Raw genomic sequence first — 22,292 nt, 5'->3', positions numbered from 1 at the left:
AGGCTGAACTGTAGTCAAGTAGTCAATTGTAGTCAAGATAACTTGGTTATATGCTGTAATATCACCTATGTGATCCATTGTCATATTATGTTTTATGACACTTTGTGAAACACCTAGAGTTTTGTTATGTTATATTAAAGGTACTATAAAGATCTTTGTTGTAGTTTAATCACTTGGTAATGTAAGCTTTGGCACAATATATCTTCTTTCAACATTATTATGGATTAGATCGCTAAGATTTCACAATATAGATATATTATATGCTCTACTATGTACGTACATTTTGTTTCCTTTGAATTATTGCGAGTTATTCAGCTTTGAAATAATGTATACTGGTAACATTAATATTCTTCTAACAAGCTTTGCAGCAGTATTTTGAACTACACTAGTGACAAAATATATTTCTTTATAAATTACCAATAGCAGTTTATTTAATCTAAATGCATCAGCAATAATCATGCAAAACCACTTGTTGAATAGTAAACGAGGCACTTAATGAGCTACAATCTCTAAAACATTGTTAATGTTTCTGAATAGTGAACAATTTTTGTAAGTAATGGCTTGACAGTGAGGAAGAAAAAGAGTAGGTGCTCAAAAGGAATAAAATGGCAGAGTGCAATAAAATGAAGCATGGGTGAATTATCTATTGGTTATGTTCTTGCTGGTTACACCGTTCACAAGATTAAATAGGTTACTACTAATTGTAGCTAGCAAGAAAAATATGCATCTCAGACTGGCTGATGCACGTGTGAAAACAAAGCCACGATGCAGCCTAATTAAGGATACAAAAGATTGACTGCCAGTTTTTATTTTACTGGGATTGGGGTCCATCAATCAAGCCACTTAAAAGTGATAGGAACAGATCAATGGTTCAAGACTTTCATGTCAAATAGAAGCATCCCATGGGGATCCCATGGCCACTTGCAGCAAATGTCTGGTATTTGTTTATAAATAGGAAAATGTGATTTTGAAGTCTCCTAATGATAATCTAGTTACAGAATAAATAGTTTTTGATGTCTTTTTCATCTGGGAAATCTTCAAGGAACTTGGATCTACATATTTGGAAACATTGCACAGCAGCAGTTAGTCTGGATCCATCAATGTGATGAGGCCAGTAAATAGCTGTTTAAATAGAGAATCACGTTTAAAGTTCTTATTTAATGTTGAACATCATCATAAGAAAGAAAGTCTATCATTTTGATAGTTAAACGAGTTTAGTTAAGTTTATATTACTGTAAATATACAGTTTATGCTCTGTAATGTACATTTACCTGTTTAATGGTCAGTAAATCTTTCTGGTCTCAGTCAGCATCTAATCACCCATATACTCTACCATGAAGATAAGGAACCCATCGAGCAGCATGTCATGTATTCCAGAAACTCAGTGATGAGAGTTTTGTGTTTAATTCCCAGGGTAATTTGTAGGCAAAACAGTGTTAGTGATGCTGAATCTGAGAAAGTAGCATTACAATCCTAATATGTAATGCAAGGTTGAAAATTGTACAAAACAGATAATGTTAATACCTGGAGCTGCTATGTTTTAATGTTTGGCTGCATAGATTCATCATATTTGTAATTTTTTGTTATTTTGCACTGTTAAGAAATCAAGTGACAAATCATAGAGAAACTATAAGCGCATTTTACAGAGAAAAAAAAATCAAAATTTGATTTGTTCTTTTTTCAAATATTTTAGACTGCCAAATTGAAACTCAATTTAAAAACTTACTGAAGGGGGTAATGTTAACAGCTTGGATTTTGTTCACAACAGGGAAGAAACCGATTTTGCTGGTCACCTCACTTACAAATTGCCAAAGCCTTTTCACTGGCATGAGTATGGAGATTTGGATTAATGAGGCATATGTTTTGCTCTGGTATGTCTACAGAGGATCAGTGACATATGTGAACAAGGAAAACAGTTGTGAGGATTTTTGAACAATCAAATTGAAGATCTCTGAGATATGCAGAATGCAAATTAGCAAGGAGGAAATTACAAACATTAGTTACATTTGTATCATGGAGAAAAAAACTGGAGTGGATTTTATGGGGTGTTCAAGTTCCCTGCGCTGTCCTAAAAAGTTGAGGTGGTTTTCTGCCAACAACTCTGACGGTAGCCTGGTGACAAGTGAATGCTTGGAGCATTGTCTTAATTGCTTTGAGGCAAGGCTTATGCCCCTTTTCTCAGAAGGATGTCCCACCTTAGAGACCTGCTAGCCAATTGAATTTTCTGTTAGCTTTTAGTACTGGCATTGCCAGTCACAGTAATGGCACTGCTGGGACTACAGATCCACCCAGCATGCTGATGGCCCCTGGTGAGTTCTGGGAGGAGAGTGAAGAGGATGGGAAGCTAGGTTCAAGAGATTGAGGGAAAATTAAAATGGGGAGTGATCTTGAAGGGCCTTCCTCTACTGAGACAAGGAAACATGAACAAAGTTCCCCTCCCTTACCTGACACCAGGCTGTGCAGCTGATGCTTCTGGGCCTTCCACATGATGTAGGACAACTCCTACCATGAGCAGGATGAAGTCCTTGATTAATTGGCCACCAGACACCTATCTGCCCCTGTAAAATTTTAGACAAATCAGTGGTAAGGCAAGAAAACATCCTTTTGGATTTTACATGTTTCCCCACCTACTGACAGCAGAGCCTAAGTCCATTTTTGAAAAAAAAATGTGCAGAATTAACTTGCTCCACAGGAAGAAGACTCTAGACCTGTAAATTTCATTTTCAAGACCAGAGAGGTTGTTCAATACTAATCATCACTTATTACAACAATAACGCTCACTTAATCCTCAATCAGAGAATCCCTACAGCATGCAAACATGCCATTGAGTCCACATCAATCCTCAGAAGAGCATCCCACCAAGACCTACCCTCTCACCCGTAACCCTGCATTTCCCATACCTTACCCACCTAGCCTATACATCCTTGGATACATTGAGCAATTTAGTGTGGCCAATCCCCCTGCTCTGCACATGGTTGGACTGTGGACAGAAACCCATGCAGACACAGGGAGAATGTGCAAACTCCACAGACAGTCACCCAAGTCCCTGGCCTTGTGAGGCAGCAGTGCTAACCACTAAGCCCCCGTACTACCCTTGAACTTGCAGTAATTTTTCTAGCCTTTTCATTAAGAACTAGTGTGTAAAGGCCTTACTTTAATGCCATTACAGTGATTCCAGTGCCAAATATATTGTTGAGGGATGTAACAGCAGACTCTTTAAGGGAAGAAGGTATTACAGACAGCAGTCTCTAGAATTCCACGATCAACTGTGCATGTGCAGATGCTGAAAAGTACTTCAGCTTTACCCTAGATTTATAAGGAACACTGATATTTTTGGTATGTTATCTTTCATACCAACATCCCGCCATATTCAATGTGACTTGGTAAAGTCTGAGATTTTATGTATGGTATTTCACAGATCTATGTTGCAATATTAATGATTCGGTAGGCTAAGCAGAATAGAGATTTCTTTAACCTAAATTCATTAAGATAAAACTCTCATGCAAATAATTTTGGATTACAACAATGGTATGAAAGTTGATGTGGGACTCCAGAAATCTGTAATAGAATCTGGTCAAAGCTGTGCATGACATTCCAGCACAGTAAAAGAGTGAACAATTTTTCACTGGCATATCTGCAAATTCAAAGCTACTGAATAGATATTTTTCATTAATAATCACTTCAAACTTCAAATGTTCAGTGATACCTTTGGTTTTGAATTTCAGTGTCTGTGTTCTGAACAATGTACATTCATGACATGATAAAAGCAAATCAGCAAGCTTAGTAAATATTAGCTGCATTCTATATAAGCACTTACAATGTTGTTACTATGTTAATAGATTATTTTATTCAGTGTAACTGATGAACTGTTTAACAGTAAAATATAACCTAGGCACCTATAATGATTGTAGAGTAGGTCAATTTATGCATCAGTGTCTGTGAATTTACAATCACAACTTCCACATTTTAATGCTTTGACCTAATTTGTCCATGTCCATGAATATGAGTGCCAATGGTAAGACCAGCATATATTTACCTTGGAAAGGTAAGCTACCTTCTTCACCATTGTAGTTTGTGCAGTCTCATGGTGGTGTTCTGGAAGAATTTCCAGGAAATTGATCGATCAACAATGAAAGATGGTTTGTGATCTGAAAGGGAACTTGGAGTGATGGTTGTTCCATGTGCCTGCTACTCTCGCCCTTCCTTGAAGAAGCCTTCGTGATTTGCTCAAGTGCATCTTACACACATTGCATCCACATTGTTTTAGTATTGTGGGGAGTGAATTTTTAAACTGGTGGATGAGGTGATGATTATGCTGGTTTCTTTGAATAGTGTTGTGCTGTTTAAATATTGTTGGCAAATGGAGAGTATTCAATCATGTTCCTGACTTTGCCTCATCGATTGTAAAAAACATTGAGAAGCCAATGCATGAAGTACTCATTGAAGCATGGTGGCCCAGTGGTTAGCACTGTTGCCTCACAGTGCCAGGGACCCGAGTTCGATTCTAGCCTCAGGCAACTGTCTGTGTGGAGTTTCAACATTCTCCCCATGTTTGCATGGGTTTCCTCTGGGTGCTCTGATTTCCTCCCACAGTCCAGAGATGTGCAGTTAGGCGAATTGGCCATGCTAAATTGTCCATTGTGTTCAGGGATATATAGGTTAGGTACGTTAGTCAGGGGTACATGTAGAGTAGGGGAATGGGCCTGGGTGGGTTACTCTTCGGAGAGTCGGTGTGGACTTGTTGGGCCAAAGGGCCTGTTTCCACACTGTAGAGATTCTATGATTCTATGAAGAACACACTGACTCTGACCTGCTTTTGCAGCCACAGAATTTATATGACCAGTTCAGTTAGACTGCTAATCAGTGGTGAGCTCCGTGATGCTGATAGTTGGAGAGCTGAAGATAGTAATGCCAGAAGGATGTATTGAGACAGTATTTTGTTGGAGATGATTGTTACCTTGCACTTGTATGGCAAAATGTAATTTGCCATTTATTGTCCCAAGCTTGATTATTGTTCAGATCAGATTATTGATCAGAAAGCATGGATTGCTTCATTAACTGAGGGACTGTGAATGGAACTGAAGACTCAGTGGACATCCACACTTCTGACCTAATATTAGAAGACTAGGCAGTGATACAACAATTGAAGATGGTTGGGCTTAGGAAACTATCTTGAGGAACACCTGTAGTCTTGGAGCAGCAATGATTGGCCTGTAACAAACATGACCGACCTTCTTTCTGCTAGATATGGCTCTAACCAATGGAGGCAAATGGTTTATGGTATCTGCTCCAGTTTTCTATTTCCACATGTAAGCTTTGCTTAATATGATATTTCCGGTTTTAAATAAAGTATTTATTATTGCATTTTGTGGTTTGGTATATAGTAATAAATGTCAATATGCAGAACAACATTAGTACAAATAAATGCTGACCAAATATTTGTTCACAGCTCAAAAGCCAAAGATCAGTGTTTAATATTGAGTTCTTGATGCCAGGATCACATACTACATGTTCTAATCCAGAAAACTAAACATTGAAGAATAGAGTGAGAGCCAATCTTTACAAGCATTTATTAGCTTTCATTTACCAAGATATACATTACAAACACCTTCTAGCCTAACAATCACATATTCAATCTGTTCCTTTTATAGAAACTCAAGTGGATCCCGATTAATGCCCACCATCTGCCTGCAATTAAAGACAATTAATGTATAATTAATAGATTCCCTTATTTCTTTTAAATAAAACAAAGTAGACTTTTATGCTACAACTAAAATGTCAAAACAAATTAAATCAGGCTTCTATATGCTGTAAAAACTCACAATGTAAGACACATCTCCTCCGCTGTTCCTAACAATTTCTTCATGTGCACATTTCTTTTTGCAAAGCAATCAGATAGTTGATGATTTGCGTCCACCTATTTAATTTTAGAGATTCCATTCTTACCAACATTGTATTCAAGTCTAAAAATTCAATTTGTAGCATTTTCTCAGTTACAATTTTTGTTGCGGGTGCATTACTGCATCATGAATGATTATTTATACAACATTCAATGCACATACTACCTTCAGCTTGGCCATTATGCAAAATCTAATTTAAAATCTTTGACAAGTAAAACCCAATATCCTTTCCCTTACTGACAGCAGCATATGTTTAGCAAACTTTTTTTTCAGTTTTCTTAACTTCCTACTCGAAGGGATGGCATTTCCTATTCTCATACTCAAGATATGTTATGAAATTAGCTGCATTAGAATAACAATCAGGAATATTAGTGTATGAAGCATCATTACTTTAGGGTGTTTCATTGTCATACTTAACTCCAGAACATCAAAAGTAGTCCCTGGTCTCGCCCATGTGTACAATCAGTTCAAGTGCCCAGTCATCCCTTGCAATTGCTTTGTTCCACCTTTTAAGGAATAACAACCACTATTGGATTGCCCTTCCACTCCAGCCTTCTTTGTGTGACAACCTGCTTTCCATTTCTGCCGTGGACTTCTGATGCTGGCATCTTCAGAAATGTTCCATCAAAAGCTTCTTCACAGCACTGAATTAATAAGAGGAAGACAATCTACAGCCCATTTTCATAGCACTAGCTGGTATATCCAGGTAAGTGTTCACACTTCAACACACTGAAAAGCTTTATGACATTTAAACAGCTTTTTCGGATATTACTGAATGAGTGTGGGTGGGTGAATATGTCAGTATTCAATCTGTAAGTGAGTGGGATGGGTGAATGTTGCTAAGGAGTTAAGTTGGTTGAGGAAGTGGGTAAGGAAGGGTGGCAGCTGGGTAGAGTGGCAAGATGAAAAGTGGATCAAGTGGTGGCTGGTAGAATAATGGCAGCTACATTGGTTTGCATGGATACAGTATGGAGTGGCTAATGTTCGGAGTAGGTAGGTGGGGCATTAAGTGGGTAGGATGACAAATGGATGAACTGGTAGATGGGCAGAGAAGCAGAAGGCTAGAATAGCAGGCTGTTTGGTTGGCAGGTGTGTGAGGTGATTGTTGAGGAAGCTGGCAGCTATGTGGATCTTTTTGGGGGTGTCAGGGGAGTGAGTCAGGAGGTCAGTGGGAAGTCAGGGAAAAAAGAGCAGGGTGAGTTTGAAATGTCAGATTGGGATTCAAGGGGTTAAGAGGGTACCTGGGGTGGACAAAAGGGGGAGTCAAAGGGGTTGTGAGGTCAGGAGGAGGGAGTCTCAATGGTAGTCAGTGTTTGGGGACTTCGTATGTAGTTATCTAGTTGTATAGTTACTAGGAGTTAGACTAGAATTAATCTACCATTTCTTTGGGTATCCATCAAGGTAAGTAAATAAGTTTCAGAGTCTAACTCAGAGATGGGGACTTTTTTGCAGGGTCTTAATTGAGGAATGTGCCCATCAGATACTCAAACGTCCTGGGCAAATCCTATAGATTAAGTGCATTGGGTCATCCACAGAGTCCAAGATGTATCTCTGGTCAAATGGCTGGTCTGCAGCTATTCAGAGATTGGGCAATTGTTATTCTGTGGTTAGCTGATATGATTAATTGCGATGAAGTAACACTCTGTTAGAAGAGCTGTTAAATTTAAAGTCATTCCAGGCCTTCTTTACTCACTATTTAAGCATGTATTTAAAAAGCCAACAAACTGATTCCCAATTTTAAATTCAGTTTAAATTATCATGGAATCCCTACAGTGTGCATAAGGGCCATTTGGCCCATCGCATCCACACCGTCCCTCTGAAGAGCATTCCCATCCAGACCCACCCACTCTATCCTATCCTGTAACCCTGCATTTCCCATTCCAATCCACCTATCTGTATATCTTTGGAATGTGGGAGGAAACCTGAGCACCCAGAGGAAGCCCCACAAACACGGGGAGAAAATGCAAACTCTACACAGTCCCCTGAGGGTCCCTGGTGCTATGAAGCACTGAGCCACTGTGCCACCCATTATTTCAAGTAGTATATGAAATAAACATCTTTAAAATTCCACAATACCACACATGTGAAATAATCAACATGCATCACAAAGATGCCTGAGCATTTTTCTTTAATTGGATATATAACATATACAAGAAAACGTGCTTTTATGTGAACACAACCTGTTTTCAACAAAACAGATTTTTTCCAAAAATATCATAACACAGAAATATCATTCAACCATTGATGTATTTTTAAAATTTCCATATTTTACTTATGTATGTATTGTCTCTTTGGGTGGTCTCTTTTAAAGGTTTCCAGTTCAAAAATGGGCTGTTTATTTTGATTAATCTACAGCTTCACGAACCTGTGACCAAAAAAGCTAAAAGGATTTTTATAATTACTTTTCCAGTTGTGGGGGAGTCCATTTTAACATTTATCACCCAGTTGCTTTTCAAAACTTGTATCAACTAGCTTCACTTTAGCCTTATATGTAACCATCCATAAAGACTTTTCCATCTGTGTGACAAAGCTGTTTGACCTTTACCTGATACCTCAGAATAAATATCAAACTTTCTTCAACTGTCAATTTCCTTTTGCTGCAAGTCATATTGTAGATGGTACACAGTGGTGCCTATGTGTGCACCAGTGGTGAAGTGAGTGAATATTTAAGTTGGTCAGTGGAGTGCTATTCAAGACAACTACTTTGTCTGGATGGTGTCAAACTTCTTGAGTGACGTTGGAGCCATGTTCGTCCAGACAGTTAGGGAGTATCCCATTATTGCCCCAATTGTGACTTGTAGATGGAAGGCTGGCTTCAATGAATCAGAAGGTACATTACCCATCTCAGAATTCCCAACCTCTGGGCTGTTTGAATGGTCAAATAATTTTTATGGTTTTTCATGGACAGTCTATGGTTGATCGTAATCTCAAATATGTTGAGTAGGTGATTCAGTGATGGTAATGCCATTGAAGGTCATGGGGAAATGGTTAGATTCTTGTTTCAGGTAGCTATTACCTGGAAATTCTGTGGCATGAGTCTTACTTGTCACTTCTGAGCATAAGCTTGAATATTTTCCAGATCTTGCTCTTTACAGCATAGGAGTTGAGAGTGAGTTGGTGGGAAAGCAGGTCAGGCAGCATCCGAGGAGCAGGAGAATCGATGTTTTGGACATAAGCCCTTCGTCCTCACTTTCTCCTTACAGATAAGGACTGACAAGTATTTGACGACTGGTGAACATACTAAAAACTGCACAAACATACAAAAATGTCAACATTTTCTGGCTGTTTTAAGAAGATAATAAATAGGAGCAGAAAAAAGCTATCTAGTCATTTGAGACCGCTTCACCATTCAGTCAGATCATGTGTGATCTTTACTTGGATACCATTATGTTGCACTGTTCCTGTATCCCTTGATGTTTCAGATTAAAAATAGGAGTCAGTCATGTTAAATTGTCAGTTAAGATTCAGTACTTACAACTGAAAGGGTGTTGATTGGTTATTGAAGCACATGTAAAGAGTCACTTTGGGGCTGGATTGTAACACCTCCTGCAGTGTGTTTTCAGTGGAGTACAAAACATACGGTAGGTGACTAGTTCAATACTTACCCGCCCATTCTTGATCCAATCCCCATATTGGGTGGGGGAAGTAAGGCACTTACTAGGCTGCTCATCCTTAGCCCTCATGAGGCCCATAAATGGCACATTAATGGCCATTTATCGGGCTCAAATATGCCTCTGTTGTCATAATGCCCTATACAGTGGAAGGTGGAAGGAAGGTTGTGAAAGGGCAGGAAATAAGGGGACTATATCCTACAGAGTTATAATGCACTTTGGGGGTCCCCACCTAAGATTATAACCCCTTGCCTTTGTGCCTTCCAGCCCAGCCTACAAAATCTATCTCCTCCACCATTATCAACAATCAACCACATTCCCCTCCACCCCAGGTTGCCTTACCCTCACCACTTGAAAGACATGGGACTTAGGTGGATTCAGTTGAGATTGGTCTTCATCTTGGCACTGCAGGAACTGTAAAACCTGTGGCCGCTGTCAAGTGTGGGATGTGTATCCAGTGAGAGACAGAAGTTTCGCTCTCTGTTTTTCAAGACCATCTGTAGCATAGCATCACTGCAGGACAGTCTTATTTAAAGTCAGTCAGTTTATGACTAACCAGAAGATTCAGCCCCTCCTGAAAAAGAATTGGAATCAGGAGTCAGGAGATATATGCTTGTAAGTAAAAGAATATGTGAATAAATTTTTGCTGAGCTAAAATTGGTTTTGGCTTCTGCCTTCACCAGCTGGCTAGCATGAGCATAACAAGTAATTAAAATTTACCCCACTATACTTATCAATTTGTCTTTGTTAATTAAAAATTATTAAAAGTGTGTTTTTTGATCTAGATTGGCAACTTGTAAAATGGCCTTTAAAGTAAATATTATGCAGCACGTTTGCCTTATTTGTTCTTAATCTGAGAGATGGTTCTTATGTAGTGACATTGAATCTGTTTTGCTGCTGGTTTTTATAATAATTTACTGATCTTTGTTGTTGGTGGCCTGTATATAAAATGTTCAGTGCTTTGGGACTTTCTGCTATAACGACGTGCTCAGAAAATACCATTTGACAATTTAAAAATGCACTACATCAGACAAATGGACTAGCTAGAGTACATTTATATAGATTACGTTGCCCTGAGTGTAATTCAGCACATTGACAATCTACTTTAATTTTATGTAGTCTTATAAAATCAATGTAATGTCAGCATGGACGAATTGAGTTTGAGCAAGTTCCGGACGTACTCATGCTTGAGTTATGACATCAGTTCACAGCTGCATGTAACAGTTTCTCCACTTAGTTAGTCATACCAGCAAGCATCTAACCAGTTCACAGATTGTAAATTCCACATAAATCTTTACATCTGCTAAATCGCACACAAGAACAAATAAGTATTCTCATTCACCATCAGACTACTTCCTTCAGTTCAGCTTAATGGCTCTTGCCTTCATTTCACTGTAAATATTACCACTGATATCATTTTAAAAAAATGTAATAACTCACTTCAAAACCAATTGTAGGCATAAATAAGTAAATTGAAAAAAACAGAATTTTTAATTAAACAGAAAGACTGGGCTTAATCAATTCAGGCAACCTATGAGCAACACTTCTTAGATTTGTCAGTTGCTATGGGCTACTCTGTTTATATTATTTCAAAATACCCAAGAAGAATGCCATGCAAAATCAACTGAAATTTATGTATTTTACCACTGTAATAATTCCCACTTCCCGTTCAACAACTGATTCATTGATTTCAGGGAGGGAAATGTATTACAGTTCAGTAAAACAAAACTGCACATTTGAACTGGTCAGGACCAAGCACACTTCTCCTGGATTATTGATCTATGCAGATTAGCAGCGTTAAGGTCAATGTGCTCCACAATGCTGAAATATTAATGAAAATAACTTAATTAATCAATTTCAGATTCTTTTATTTCTTGGTCAGAAGACTCAACAAGGGCAAATTAGACAGTTGAACTACTTGGTTACTAAACAACAGAATCAGCTAATTGAACATTTAGAATCATACAAAAACATGGTTGGCATTCCTGTAAATGTGAAGCCTCCTTTGAATTTCAGATTTTTGATAACCTTTTTGACTTAAACCATTGTAAGAAGGTTTTTAATCTGGATGTACATGAGCTTTGAATATTTTTGTATGTTACCTATAAATGATACTTTATTTACTTGCAGATAACACTGTTGATCAAAGTCTAACATTTCACATTCTTAATTTGTAGTGCTATAGCAGTGCTGCTATGTGTGGAATCTTAAAAGGGTCTGAGTGAAGTGGGCTAAGGCAAGATTGTGGCAGAATTGTGTACGAATTCCAGTAAGGCCTATCTCAAATAAAAACACCTAGTGCTACCAGACCTGCAGAGTTTCTCCAACAATTTCTGTTTTAGTTTCAAATGTCCAGCATCCACAATTCTTTGTTTTACTTGAGAAGCCTATCTCAATGCCAGGATTTAACTTGCTGTGTTTTATTCATTTGCTGAGCAGTGTTGCAGTGGCATGTTGTCAATTAAAGGGGATTATAGCTTGTTAAACGCCTTATTAGTGCTGCAACTCGCCTCATTAATATTCAGCTTGCTATTTATCAAATGTACTGAACAAGCTGTACATCAGGAATTTTTATTATCTAAGTCAGAGTGGGTGCCTGGTACTTGAGAGGGCACCTGACTGTGAGGAGCCTCCATGTTGTTCAGCACCAAATGACATCTGAGGACTTGATCCTTGGGCACACACCAAATGTGCAACTCGAGCCACAGATATTGGCATCTGACATTTGCCAGTCCCTCACCACACTTCTCTGATCCATTTGCAGGCGGTATGCACAGACTTACATTGCATAGCACTGGGAGACTAACATTGAAAGGCTGCTGCAAAAACACCCTGTGGGCAGGGACAGGGATCCAGGATTTGACCAGGCTGCATCTTGTGGCTGTTCTTAGCGCGTGCTCACATAGCATCTACCTACATGCTTGCAAAATCCATGCCTTGTCTTGTGTTGCCTGCCTTTTAATATATTGGCATTTCATCCAAAACCTAAAGGCTCTCTGTGCTGCAGTATTAATGTGCTGTTTTATGCAAACATGTGTTCAGGCTGCTTGTCATTGAAGACATGTCTGGGAGTTGGTGGGGGTTTGGGGTTGGGGGGGGGGGGGGGTGTCATCTTTATCAATGGCACACCAAGATGTCAATCTAATACCTCCAAAAGGTGCCAGCTGCCTATGTGGTGAACACCCTGTGCATGTATTCAGCCAAATGATCATCTTGGAAACTGGAAGGTTGCTAGTCATCAGTCCAATCAATGAAGGCTACTGCCTGTCAGGGAGGTGACTGTATTTCCAATCATGGGCACAGTCTACACCCTGTCCAGAGACTTTGCCATGGTCTGTCATCTACATGGATTGTTCACGGTCAGGGGATATTTCCGACTGCAGTTTGGGAAATAGAAAATAGTATGACTTGCAACACTAGCAATAACAATGTACTGTCAGTGGGGGGACTGACAAGGAGAGCAGGACTCCTTCTTTGATGTAATGTGTTGGACCCTCAGCTAGCACAACACCTTCATCAAGTTGGTGCCCATGCTGAGGCTGAAGCTGAATGAATGATAGAGACATGGCCCTTATTATTGGGATGCAGCATGTCTTGCTGTATGGAGTAGTATGTACAGCTCTCAACTGCATGGCATGCCACCACTTACTGTTCTAAGATCTGTCCTGAAGGTGGATGCAGGATGACAGCCAATAGCAAGCCTAGGAACAGCAGCAAGTTATCACTGAGGCTGAGGAACACACAGCTCAAGCAGAGGTGAGCACCAATAGGGTCCGTCATGATAGGTGGGATCCACAGGAGAACCAGAGCTTTCTCACCCTTACGCCATTTCATAGGGATAAGCAAGGAGCAACGTTGACACAATTCTATATGTCCTGGGACACTGTGAGGGAACTGTGGGGATGTTTCAGCAAGACCTGAGGGCTTCAGGAGTGGGAGGTCAGACTGTTCCACTGGCTGTGACGGTTATAGCTGCTTTGAAATTCTATACCATAGGTCTTTCCAGGTAGGAATGAGTAACTTTTATGGGATCTGTCAGTCATGCACCCACAAATACATCAGGGCAGTTACCAATGCATCTTTGCAACATAACCCTGATACATGTTGTTTTCTGCTGATGAGTTCAGTGCTGCAATTCATCAAGTAGTATTCAGAAGTATAGCTGACTTCCTCCAGGTGAAGGGTACCATACTTGGCACTGAGAGAGCCTGAACACAATGCTGCAGAATTCATGTACAGGAAAGAGTTACATTTGATTAATTGGCAGGTGATCTGTGATTACAATTACCACTTCCTGGAGGAAGTTTGTGCCCATTATCCTGGCAGCTGCCAAAACTCCTATATTCTAAAGCTCTTTTGTATACCTGGTGCATTTGAGGGTCTAGATGCCTTACAAGGCTCGTTACTGGGAAACAAGGTTGGCCAACCGTGACCATGGTTCATGACATCATTGCATAATCTCCTAACTGATGTAGAGCACAGGTGCAGTCTTGTGATTATCTTGACCAGAGCAGTGGTGGAGCAGACAATGAGGCTGCTGATGATGCGATTCTATTGCATAGACTGTTACAGGGAGTCTACAATACAGTCCATCAGAGTGTGCCACATCATACTGGTGTGCTGTACTGTGCACAATTAGAGCAGGCAACTAGGTAATGTGGTAGTTGCTGAGGAGCAAGGGAAACAGGAGCAATCTGCTGAGTTGGAGGACAGGAATATTGAAGAGGAGGTAGCTCGCCTTGACCATGACAGAGTTCTGCTGCATTAGGAGCTACAAGCAAGATAGGACCTAATTGATATCCAGTATCAGTGGATAAAAGCAGGGTGTAGCCTACTTTAATGAAATGTAAAATTCCCATTGGTCAAGATGCCAGCATTTGATTTGCAGATTGAGGCGAACTGCAGTTTTTATTGATTTTGTTTGTGTTTGCTTTCACTGGCTGTAAACAAAAGCTCAGGAATTGTCTGTATGCAATGTTCGCATACTGCACAATGTCAAGGTGTGGGTCTATAGTTTGAATTGGGGTAGTGTAGCAGTGACCTCAAGAGAGTGTTTAGACGGGATGTAGCTAAGGACAGGTAAACAGTATGGCATGATGATTAAGCTATGACTAGCGTGAGAGAATGGGATTGTATGTGCTAGGGAGTTTCAGGAGTGCTGCAAGCAGTGTGGTTTTGTGTTTGCTGTGCCATTATGTTGTCGCTGAAGGGCAACCCTGGGTTGCTGACACTTGTCAGGGCACAGCAGCCTTTAAAAATGGTGCAGCTCAAGGGATGTTGGACTTCATCAAATATCCGCTGAGTAGCGAATTGTTCTAGAAATGATGTGTGACAAGATGGAGATAGAATTGGATGTGAGGAACACCATGGGTCAGTGTAGGTAGTTAACGAGGTGTATTTAATAACATGGTGAGAAATCACGCTAGGTCTCAAGTGAAAAACTTTCTAAAAAACTCAATGTATCAAAAAAGGTAAGGTTCAGCCCTATATTTTGTTAAGTTGAAAAGTATCGTTGCGAATAACTAGTTCATTATTCATATGTTTTAGGATGTAGCTTTAGTTTTAGGAATTACAGTTTGAACTTTAGGAAATGGTTAAATAACTGATAAGCAATGCTGAAGTAAATTCAATTGAAATAAACTTGGAGTTTATTAAACTTAAAATGATGGGGCTATGTTCACTTTGGAGATTAACAGCTAGAAAGGTAAGACCATAGACAGCAGATGGGCTTATTCAGCAAATGCAAAATGATCTTCTTTTGCTTGTTTGCTTAACTTGTAAAAGAACAGTCTAAACATTAATGTATTTTTGTTAAATGTCATTTTATTCAATAGTTGATCAATTTAAATTCCCATATTAGATTAGATTACCTTAGATTAGATTACATTACAGTGTGGAAACAGGCCCTTCGGCCCAACAAGTCCACACCGCCCCGCCGAAGCGCAACCCACCCATACCCCTACATTTACCCCTTACCTAAGACTACGGGCAATTTAGCATGGCCAATTCACCTAACCTGCACATCTTTGGACTGTGGGAGGAAACCGGAGCACCCGGAGGAAACCCACGCAGACACGGGGAGAACGTGCAAACTCCACACAGTCAGTCGCCTGAGACGGGAATTGAACCCAGGTCTCTGGCGCTGTGAGGCAGCAGTGCTAACCACTGTGCCACCGTGCCACCCACTTTGTTTTTCAAGTTACTTTAAATTCTTTAAACTTATAAGTTCTTATTCCAGCTACTCATTTGATGCATTAAATTTTTGCATCTTCGCATAAATTTTGTGTGCCAAATCAACATCTTGCTTGGAGAATTTACAGCTGACAAATTCTCTTGCATGCTGAGAGTTTGTTTTTGTTTCAGAGTTCATCATCATGGTAACGACATTCACCATTTTATTGATCGCCATGTTTCCTATTATCATTGAATTTTTAAATACAGCTGGCTGTTTAGGGAAAGGTAAAGCATTGCAATCTGAAAGGTTGACACAAATTTTACCAGTGTATCATTTTTGTCAGAGGATCGATCTTGTACCCCAATTATCATAGCCCCGTTGTTATGCATTTGACATTGCTTCTTCTGTTCTCTTTTTGTTTTAGTGCAGATTAATCCCAATAGCTGTGACGCTTTTGTATCTGTCTTTGGAATGTAAATAAATATTTCATTAATTCTTTCATTTAAAAACATTAATAATCTTGTACCCATAGTATCACTTTTTTTCTCTATATAATAATTAATTTTCTTTGTAACAACCCCAGTACAGTTTATTTTTCCTTGGATGACCTAACATCATTCTTACTATAATCTCCACTGTTAAAATCAGATTTGGATTTGGTCTTTTCCATGCAGACCAATATATGTTATGTTTACTTCCCTCTGACTGCTAAATTGCTTTAATAATCCGAAAACTAACACAGTAGATGCCTTTAAGGAGGGGAAGAGACCAGGAGATGTCAGGTCTTGGGGGAAGATTTCAGGTCCAGCAATGGATCTTAGGTCCAGTGTCGAGAGGTAGGAACCGGGTTTGGTGGTTAAGGGTTCCTGTTCCTTGTGAGGGGAAAGTGATGGGTCGGGCTTTGGGGGTGTAAGGGGGAAGTTTAATTGGGCACGTGTGTGGGAAGTTGGGATGTCAGTTTAATAGTTATTCAGGAGTTAGATAGCTTTTTAATAGTCTAAGTTTTCCTGAGTGACAGGAAACCCTCTGAATTGTCTGATTTAAATGGATACTTTTATAGGGTTCTAAGTGTAGGGGAAATACCCAGGGGCATCTTCAATTCCCCAGGCAATCTGCTTGGAATCTGCAAAATCAGAGATTCTGCAAGGTTTTCATTCACAACTCCCATCTCTACTGCAGAAATGATTACCTGGCTATCAGAAAATATGGACTATATTTCTGCTTATTTCACTGTTTATTTCAGCATAAATAGATTTGTTCCCCGTCTTTGGTCACATTTTCTTTCTCATTTTTTTTCACACTTGATGTTTTTTGGACTTGTGAACTCGTGGTATTTTTTTGTGACATTTTGTGTTGCATTCAGAATATCACCATGCTTTTTCATTGTGGCTTTGTCTGAACTTGTCTGAGCACAAACAGGATAATTTACAGTACTCTGATTTAGGCACACACTTGCAGTTTCTGTTTTGTTTTAACTGTTGGTTTAATTTTTTAAAATGTTGATCCCACAGCTTTCTGTTGGAAAGGTCAGTGGTGAAACATTTACAAATGAAGCACAGTTGCTTTTGTTCGTTCTCCATGCTAAACATCTGCTAACAAATTGATTTTAATCAGACAGGTCTGTTGTAATTTCTAATACATTGTATCATTGGCGCATTCACTTTCACTCTGCCTTGCTCCAGTGTGGCTACCTTTCTCCTTGCAGCCTTTATTTGGTCAGGCTTATTTGAAACCCAAAAGATTTTAGATGATGTGTGATTATGCCCTTAATTAATGGTAGTTTGGTGAGGCAAATGGCTTGTAGAGCAGCAGCTTGTAAAGAAGGAATGGGTACATTAAAATGGCACCATATAAATAATGGTTTGTTAAAAAAAGATATAAATATTTTTGTCATTAAAATCACCACAATTATAATATTCAGTTACATTTTAATGAATATTTTAATTTCTTGTATTTATTTCATCTCTTTCATAAGCTTTTCTCATTAGTGGTAAGAAAGAATTTCACCACCCAATACAAAAACTATGAAAATTTGATCAATACAATATTAAGAAGACTTACTTGGCAATACAGTATCAATCTTAGTTCAAACTCTCAATGTTTTAGTCTTTGCACAGATATAAATATACAAAACATGGAATTGTTTTATTCCATTTGCCTTGAAGAATTTATAGATATGAAGATCTAAGACCCCTCAAGAGAGGCCTCTTGGTTCAAGATCGGTCAAAAGAATCAACGAATACGGACTATTCAAAAAGCAAGGGTCATTAGTTTATTGAATTAAAGTATCTTGACGCAATTCTATCCAGCAACACAGAGATTAAGGCTTCTGTGTTCTGTGGTGAAGTTGCACAATTACATTTGAAAATTACACATTATTTATGTTTTTTTTAAGAAATAGTACAGCCTTAATTACAAGAAAGACCAATCACATATAGTAAGGTGACATGATATACAGCAAGTTAATCCAATGGTATTTTCTAGGAAAGAGTTCTTAATTACAAGAAAAGTCCAATCAACTGTAATATGGTGACATGATTGAAGACAGGCTAATCCAATGGTATTCTTTGGAAAAGATATCCAATTATGTAAATTGTCATGACACGTATCAGTTCAAGGTTCGAATGGTCAATTAATGTGTCAGTATTCGTTTTATGAAAACTCCATTGTCCTCTTATCTTTGAATTTCAGCTTAATTCTGCAAATCAGCGGTACAGGTTCACAGGCCATTTTATAGTATTTGTTTTAATCGAGAAACCATTTTGTGGTAAATAAAAATCTATGTATACTTGTTGCCTAAATTCAAAATTTAGATCCTCAGATATGTAAATAACATATACAGTATTTCTGTGTTTGGATTTCAAAATAGTGACATATGGGCATTGGCTACTTTTGTAAACAAGATCAGAAAGTCATTCTGAAACAGAATCCAGTATAGTTCAGAGAGTAGATGACTGCAAACTCCTGTTGTGTTAATGGAAATACTGTTGGCTTTACAACACGTAGAGTAAACACATAAGGCCATGAGGTTTGTTTTCAATTAAGAAATATCTAGAATGAGAAATCTTTTGAATTCAGTTAAGAAGCAAGCTTTTCAGTTCATCTCAGAGACACCAGTATTGTGTTTAGAATTAAGTTTAGTTTTTCTTCTAGTAGAGCGATTCAGGATAGTTCAGAGAACATGTTACTGCAGCAGAAGGGTTAGTTTGTGAAACTGTTAAATCAGAGGAATTTAGTTCAAAATCAGCAGGCTATTAGAACAGATAAAACTTAGATTCTCAGATTTGTGGAAATGTTTATATCAGCAGATTTGGAAAGGTCTCATTAAACTTCCTTCACAGTCCATTGCAAATAAACTGTCAGAAATCAGTTAAGTAGAACTCTAAGGAGTTGGATAGTGGTCATAATTTCTCGAGGTTTGAGTCTCTGTAAAGGGTAGTGTCAGGAAATAGGCTGAAACTTTGTTTTGTATTTTGAGATGATTTGAACTGTCATATAGATTAGGATAGCTTGTTTTTTTTCTCTTTTGTGTAATAAACTTCTGTTCTGTTTTTAAAGAAAATGTGCAGTCATGTGAATATGTCTCAGTGGCTAGCCACTCTGTTCACTAACTAAAGAAACAACATGTGATTATTCATGCCAGATGCCATTCTGTGATCTGACTTGTCCAGTGGTTCCATCACTGGGATCATAACACCTTCTTCAAAGGTACAGAACATGACAGTGCCACAAATCCTCTAACTTCAAGAGTCAGCAACTGTGGTTATTGCATACATGTACTGCAAGTTTCAGGTCTGATTTAGATTTTGTCATATTCAACTTCCTCGATATCTCTAAGTGAATCTCTTATTCCCTACAATTAGGAGTGTACTTTTATTGCTTCACATTTATTCATACAACTGTGCAATCCACAGTCAAATAAACTGCACTAACCTTTCTAATGAACTGAATATTCTAATCATGCAGTTGTCCCCTTCAGTCTATCCCTGAAGGCAAATCATTGAGGTAAGGCCAACTGTAAACAAGGATACCCATTTTATTACAAATGTGTATGAAAAATAATAATGTGTCAAAATATAGAAATTAATAAAGCACATCGCATTCTGCTTGTTAGCAGGCTGAGCTTTTTTAACAAGCTTTAGTTTATTCAAAATGACATATGTCCCAACTAAGCAGGGAGCCAAACATTTGCGCTCTGACCCTGCACACAGTGCCAAGGAATTTGCCAGTCAAGCTGTCAATTGAACCTGTTCCAGTTATGGGCTCTTAAGCACTGAACCCTTTATGTTCTTACCTGAGTGAAACTATTTCAACAAATTGAAAGTCCTGATGACTCCCACTTTTGACGAAATAGTATGTATTAAGTACCATTTCTCCAGTCTGTTCCTCTTGATCTAGTTGACAAGCATCAAAATCTTGCATGTTTTATAAGTTTAGATATTTATTTTAATGTATAAGTATTTAACATATTTTATTCTAAGATCCTCAAATTATTCTTGATCCATTAGTCAAAAATAATGAAAAATGACAAAATATAAGGAATGTTGCTGGGATTGCATTGTATATTGAAGGAGTTCTTTTCTTTCATTGTTTTCCATTCATTCATTGGATGTGGGCATTGCTGACTAGGTCCATTTATTGCTCATTAGTAACAGTTCTTGAGAACTGTTAACATATGAGAACTGTTAACATTATAACACTGAGCATAGGCGTATTTTTAGCAACAGGTCAGCAAGATGTCTGGAACAAAGACCTTTGCAGATGAAGATTGCACTTCTTTTCAACAATGATAAGAAATCTATGATGTCTAATCTTACTGTTTTCCTCTTGAAATTAGAGGCACTCCAAATTAACAAAGAAATGAGTATCTATGTTTTGAAAACCTGAATGTTGAGGACCGTTCCAATAGTACTTACTCTTACCTCATTGATATGCATTTTCCGATTCTCCAATATGCCACAGAGAAACTGGACAGCAGCAATTTTCAACATCAAGGTCAGAGCAGGTAACTGGTGACCCCAGGTCACCACTTGATCTTGCAGGCCTCCATATTGGATACCTGTCCCCAAAATCTCAGCCTTCAAGAACAGTTATTGCCTATATTGCACCAGGATGCACCTTGGGGCTGTTCTAGTGCTCACTCACTTCGTGCCTATTTTGGATTCTCAGAACAAATCTTCTTTGCCTTCCACTATTGCGCTTTACCACCTCAACCAGAGCTTAAAGACGAACAACACTTCTGGCTTGCCTTGTCTTTTAGTACAGACACAAAACTGGCAGCTTGTTGTAGTTGTCAGCAGTCATCAAACTTTTGGTGGGCATTTCACTGAACATTACCATGCTACATCAACGTCACACCTGCAACATGTGCCAGCAAACATAGTGCATTTGCTTCAACCAAATAGCCATGTCTCTGAGTTTAAGTAGACTAGTCCTTAGGCCAAGGAAGACAGCCTTCAGTCAAGGGTACCGTCCCAATAAGTCGAGGGCATCATCTATTTTGGACCAAAAGACCATAAGAACGGCTTATGATGGAGTGCTTATGCCCAAAACATCAATTCTCCCACTCCTTGGATGCTGCCCTGACTTGCTGTGCTTTACCAGCACCACACTATTGGCACAAGACCATAAGACATAGGTGCAGAAATTAGCCCATCATGGTTAAGTTTCTCAACCCCATTTTCCCACTTTCTCCCTGTGACCCTTGATCCCCTTGACTATCAAGAACCTATCTCTCTCCGTCTTAAATACACTAAAAGACCTGGCCTCCACATCCTTCTGTGGCAATGAATTCCATAGATTTACCACTTGCTGGCTGAAGAAGTTACCCCTTATCTCACTTCTAAAAGGTCTTCCCTTTACTCTCAGGCTGTGTCCTCAGGTCCTAGTCTCTCCTACCAATGGAAACATCTTCCCAACATCCACCCAGCCCAGGCCATTCATTATTATGTAAGTTTCAATTAGATCCTTCCTCATCCTTTTAAACTCAATCGAATATAGACCCAGAGTCCTCAAACACTCCTCATATGTTAAGCTTTTCATTCCTGGGACCATTCTTATGAATCTCCTCTGAATAAGCTCCAGGGCCAGTATATCCTTCCCCAAAACTGCGCATAGTACTCCAAATGTGGTCTCACCAGAGCCTTATAGAGCCTCAGAAGTACATCCCTGCTTCTATATTCAAGTCCTCTAAAAAAAATGCTATCATTGTATTTGCATTCTGAACTATTGACTCAATCTGCAAGTTTATCTTGAGGGAATCCTGGACTAGAACTCCCAAGTCTCTTTGCACTTCAGTCTTCTGAGTTTTCTCCCCATTTAGCAAATAGTCCCTGCTTCTATTCTTCTTACTAAAGTGCATGACCTCACACTTTCTCACATTGTATTCCATTTGCCACTTCTTTGCCCACACTCCTAACCTGTCCAAATCCTGCAACCTCCCTGCCTCCTCAATACTACTTGTCCCTCTAACTATCTTTGTATTGTCTGCATACTTAGCCAGAATGCCCTCAGTTCCTTCACCTACATCATTAATGTATAAAGTGAAAAGTTGTGGTCCCAACACTGAGGCAACTTGCCAGGCTGTCATCCTGAGAAAGACCCTTT

General features: G+C 38.9%; 1 protein-coding gene and 1 long non-coding RNA gene across 5 annotated transcripts in view; one reads left to right on the top strand and one right to left on the bottom strand.

Moving 5' to 3' along the window:
• The window catches only part of LOC122560128 (zinc finger protein 512B), a 106,753-nt gene that overhangs the window by 21,563 nt on the left and 62,898 nt on the right, over positions 1 to 22,292 (top strand). The window lies entirely within an intron of this gene.
• LOC122560130 (uncharacterized) overlaps positions 9,747 to 22,292 on the bottom strand; it is a 42,694-nt gene continuing 30,148 nt past the window's right edge. Inside the window, exon 3 of the long non-coding RNA XR_015759575.1 lies at positions 9,747 to 10,085. This is a non-coding gene — a long non-coding RNA (uncharacterized LOC122560130). The remainder of the gene's footprint in view (positions 10,086 to 22,292) is intronic.

Source organism: Chiloscyllium plagiosum, unplaced genomic scaffold (assembly GCF_037043375.1).
Source record: "Chiloscyllium plagiosum isolate Xiang-an unplaced genomic scaffold, Cpla_swu_hap1 HiC_scaffold_15, whole genome shotgun sequence".
NCBI lineage: Eukaryota > Metazoa > Chordata > Chondrichthyes > Orectolobiformes > Hemiscylliidae > Chiloscyllium > Chiloscyllium plagiosum.
The sequence above is the reverse complement of the archived record's forward strand: the minus strand, read 5'-3'. Positions and strand labels throughout refer to the sequence as shown.